Below are 5019 nucleotides of genomic sequence, written 5' to 3' on the forward strand. Positions count from 1 at the left end.
TTTTATTCAGCAGTGTGATCTTTGTAGCAAACCTGCTGTTGAAAATCCAAAATGTATCAGCAGATTATTTAAATTGAAAACACAACTATAATGAACATTTACATGATCTACACTGTCCGACTGTTTTCACGACATGTCGGATGGTGCGCCCCTATTAATTATGGGATGGAATTATCTCATCTTCTTTCATTTAAGATGGGCCAGTGCGTCCTCTGCCGAAGGAGGTAATAAAGGAAGCACTGAAGCACTTTTCCTTAGTATTTGGAGAATTTGAGCAGCTCTTGTTATGGCTGCCACACAGATATTTCCAGGTCACTTCACTCAGTTAGGAGCCTTCCTAAGCAAAACTGACTATTCAGCTGCAACTCAGGCTTCAGAACAAAACTTTACAAACCAGTGGGCTCCATAATAGCAGCTAAGTCCATATTTTATATGCCATCTATGAATATAAGAAAATATGGTATTTTCTGTGGGGGAAATTCTATTGTTTATTTTCAATTTAAAGTTGTCGTCATTCAGAATATATCTTGAGCATGGATATATGTATAAAGTGTGTATCATTCATGTCCAAAATTATATCCAATCTATCCCTATAGCATAGACTTTCTGCAGTCTACAGTACTGTGCCAAAGTCCATTTTGCTAGGAAAATGGGAAATAGGTGCAGCAATTTATTGTAACATGAGCAAACATAAATGGAAATACATTACATAAGGCAAAAACAGAGTTTGTATAATTCTAACGAGCTTGAAAGTCGAGCTTGAAATGAGCTTAAAATTCAATATCTGGTATGACCACCTTTATTCTTCAACACAGCCTGAACTCTCTCAGGCAGCTCTCTTGTAATTTCTTGAAGTAGTCTTCAGGAATAGTTCTCCAGGTTTCTTTTAGGACATTCAAAGCTCTTCTTTGGATGTTTGCTGCCTTTTGTTCCATTCTCTATCAAGATGATCCCACGCTGCTTCAATAATGCTGAGGTCCGGGCTCTGGTGAGGCCAATCCTTGACTGATAGTGCTCCATTGTGTTTTTCCTTTCTTAAAATTGCTTCTTTGCTAAGCTGTCTGTAATGTGCAGAAAAAACACTGATTCCTTGAGTTAGGCACCTTTTTCATACTTACAGTAATCCAGTGAACAATGAATTACAGCAATTCATACCTTTATTTCATGTTATTCATGAAATAAAAACATTAATAATTTCCAATTTACAGTGTGATGCAATGGAACTCAACTTGGCACTATTTCTGAAGTGATAAAAGCAAGAGTGAACCACAGATTTAATATGAGCATCCAAATTGAAGGGTGTCAAAAATTACCCAGAGGTTCCTGGAGTGGTGGCCTAGGGGAGAAGAAGAGGGTTCATCACTGAGAGGACCCTGGTTCAAATCCTCGGGCTGGCATCACTGTGGGTCCCTGAGCAAGCCCACCCCCCCAGGTTGCTCCCCGGGCGCCCTTTGGCTGCCCCCTGCTCCATGCTGTGCTGTGTGTACTACATACTCCATGTGTGTGATGGGTTAAATGCAGAGAATGAATTTCACTGCATGTAAATGTATGTGACAAATAAAGCTCTTTCTAATAGAAGATTTAGCAAAAGTAGCAAGGGAACCTAGATTTTCCATCACCTCAGGCGCATATCTGTTGGGGGCACAAGCGAGGGCTCATATGTTCTCATTATTAAGTTGGAGAAAATTGTCTGCCATCTAACTTTTAAAAGAGCCTAAGCATCTATGCAATGTCTGTACCTTAGACATCTTAGGGCATAAAAGAGATACATCAGTGAATGTCATCTGTGTAGCAGTGATGAGAAATGTCCTTAAAAGTAGCAATAATGTTCTGAAGAGGGCGCAGATATAACAGAAACAGCACCCCAAAACAGAACTGTGTGGCACACTGTAGACAAGAGTTTTTAAAGGACAATTTCATTTATTAAGGGAAAAAAGTTATCCAAACTTACCTGACCCTATGGCAGAATGTAATTGCCCTCCTTGATAAATGAATTAACTGTGATCAATCACATTTTTTGGAAAGCTGAGTCAGTTTCACCAGCCACACTCAAGCCTGATCTGCTGAATCAAGACATCACTTAAATAGAAACTGTCTGACAAAGTGAAGCAGGCTAAAAGATCTCAAAAAGCAACCCATCATGCTACAATCTGAAGGAACTCAAGAACAGGTGAGAAACAGCCATTAACATCTATCAGTCTGGAAAGGGTTACAAAGCCATTTCTTTTTTTTTTTTTTGGGCCACAGCTGCTTTTTGTGACAGTGGAGAGAGACAGGAAATGGGGGAAAGATACAGGGGAAGACACGCGGGCAAATCTGCACCAGGCCGGGACGCGAACCCGGGCCGCCCGCACCGCAACGCAGCGTGTGTATGTGGCGCCCCTACAAAGCCATTTCTAAGGCTTTTGGACTCCGGTGAACCACACTGAGAGCCATTACCCACAAATGCAGAAAACTTGAAACTGTGGTGTACCTTCCCAGGAGGTGCCGGCCTACCAAAATTACTCCAAGAGCACATCGACGACTTATCCAGGAGGTCACAAACAGAACTGCAGGCCTCACTTTCCTCAGTTAAGGTCAGAGTTCGTAATTCAACCTGGACCTGATCTGGACGACTTGCCGTAACTGATGGAACCAGGAATTCTGCTCTCTACCAGAAAATCCTGAAGGATGATGTCCAGCCATCAGTTTGTGCCCTGAAGGTCAGGCTCACATGGGCTATGCAGCAGGACAACAATCTGAAACACACCAGCAGGCCCACCTCTGAATGGCTCAACAACAACAAAAACAAAAAAAGGTTTTGGAGTGGCCAAGTCAAAGTCTGGACTTAAATCTGATTGAGACGCTTTGGCATGACCTTAAACAGGCCGTTCATGCTGGAAAACTCTCCAATGTGGCTGAATTAAAACAATTCTGCAAAGAAGAGTGGGCCAAAATTCCTCCACAGTGATGTGAAAGACTCATTGCCAGTTTTCAAACGCTTGATTGCAGTTCTTGCTGCCAAAGGTGGCACAACCAGTTATTAGGTTTAGGGGGCAATTACTTTTTCCACACAAGGCCAGGTAGGTTTGGATCGTTTTTGTCTGTTAATAAAGGAAATCATTTGAAAAACAGCATTTTGTATTCACTTAGGTTATCTTTCTTTTTGTTTTGATGATCTGGAACAAGTTAGTGTGACAAATATAAACAAAAAAATCAGAAAGGGAGCAAATACTTTTTCACAGCACGGTATGTACCTGTCTATTGTATCCAAAGCACAGAATAGCTTTCTAATGATAATGCAGAGAGACTGGCAGCTAGGCCCTGTAAAAACCAGCTGGGTGTCGTCTTTGTGGCCCTGTCCCAGCAAAAAGCTTCATCTGCCTTTCAGGGCTGGGCCGAGGGACCTGTGTTCACACATTAGTGTGTGACCTCCATCGGTTGACAATGTGAGATCGAGCCACAGGCTGCAGGGAAGATGTGTTGCGTTTGGATCTGCAGTGTGCACAGAGCTCTGGCATAAAGGAGCGTACACACACGCGCACACACACATGTATCCACATTTTTGAAAGTCCATACACACACCAACACTTTTAACACCTTCTTTCAATTCCCCTGAAAATCCAGCAAGTATGCGGACACACAAGTGCACGCAGACACATATGCACAGATAATGTGTCCTGATAACATTATGAATGGATGAGTGAACAGCTTCACAGAACAGTGATTACTGGTTTCCGTGTGTGAAAGGAAATAGATTAGTCACTGTCTGAGCTCCCTCTCTTTTAATAACACAACATATAAACACTGCTTCATGCTGTCTGAGTGGGAAAAAAATAAACTCAAAATTCAATGCAAGGCTCCAAGGAAACTGCTTTTTAATAGAGCGCAGCACAAAGTGAAAACAATATGAATTACTGCGATATCCGCTTCATATCCCCCGAAAATGTCTACTTTAGTTTATTAAACAAATCAGAAAAAGGATTTTAATAAACACCTACATTACTGTGAAAAATCACAAAGGCTACTATTACAGTCAATTCTTTTGTGCAACTTACTCAAAGCCTTCAACAGACGCGTTGTTAAAGGGAATCGTTTTAAAGAAAGTGTTTCAAAAAAGAAAGACTGCAGCAGCCTCGCTGAGTTTCTTTGAAAGATGTAAAACACTAGGAGAGGAGAGGTTGAATGGAAAGGATGGACCATGGTCGGGTGTTAAAAGTGCTCTCCCACGTCACGGGTGTATTTTGGGCAGATAGGAGATGAATCTTGCCTTTGAGCAATTCTTATGCAATATCTTTTTTTTTTTTCTCCTTCAGGGATACACAAGCACCTAGATGGACACAAGGACAGACAGATAACAAGCTGCTGTTTGAGTGCGCTCATTAAAAAAAAAAAAAAAAAAAAAAAAAACGCCTTTTTTCAACAAAAACGTCATCGTCACAAAATTAGAGAACAATCTGATTCGCTGATTTATAAATGGGAGGAGTTAAAATCCCAGAGTGGACGATGGCGTTGAAGCTGGTAATGAGTTTGACATTATTTTCTCCCACAAAAGACATCATCCTCAAAGCATGACGCCTCACCTAATCCAGGACTGGTGCTGATGAGAAGTTCTCTGACAGCAGTGGACACACACACACACACACACACACACAAACACACACAAACACACACACACACACACACACACTAAAAAGTGGCACAGAGACAGCAGCAACAAAGGATCTTGTTTATTAAAGGAACTTGTGAGGTGACAAATGAAGCATGAAATGAGTCTCTCGCACACAACGAAGAAATACCAGGTAGTATACGGCGAGAGCGTGGAGGGAGAGAGAGTGTGAGCAGCCAGAGTCACTGTGAAAATGCTTACAAAACATACAGATAAAAAGAATCAATTTCATGGGTCGTGATAGCAAACAGAATGTTGAGGCATCTGTACAACAGATTGCATGACCCAGTTTATGGGGGTTAGTGGGCTGGTGTGCGCAGCAATCTGGTTTTTGAATGGGGACCAGTAAGCCAGCAAAAAGAGATCTTGCA

This window comes from Archocentrus centrarchus, chromosome 5, assembly GCF_007364275.1.
Source record: "Archocentrus centrarchus isolate MPI-CPG fArcCen1 chromosome 5, fArcCen1, whole genome shotgun sequence".
Classification (NCBI taxonomy): domain Eukaryota; kingdom Metazoa; phylum Chordata; class Actinopteri; order Cichliformes; family Cichlidae; genus Archocentrus; species Archocentrus centrarchus.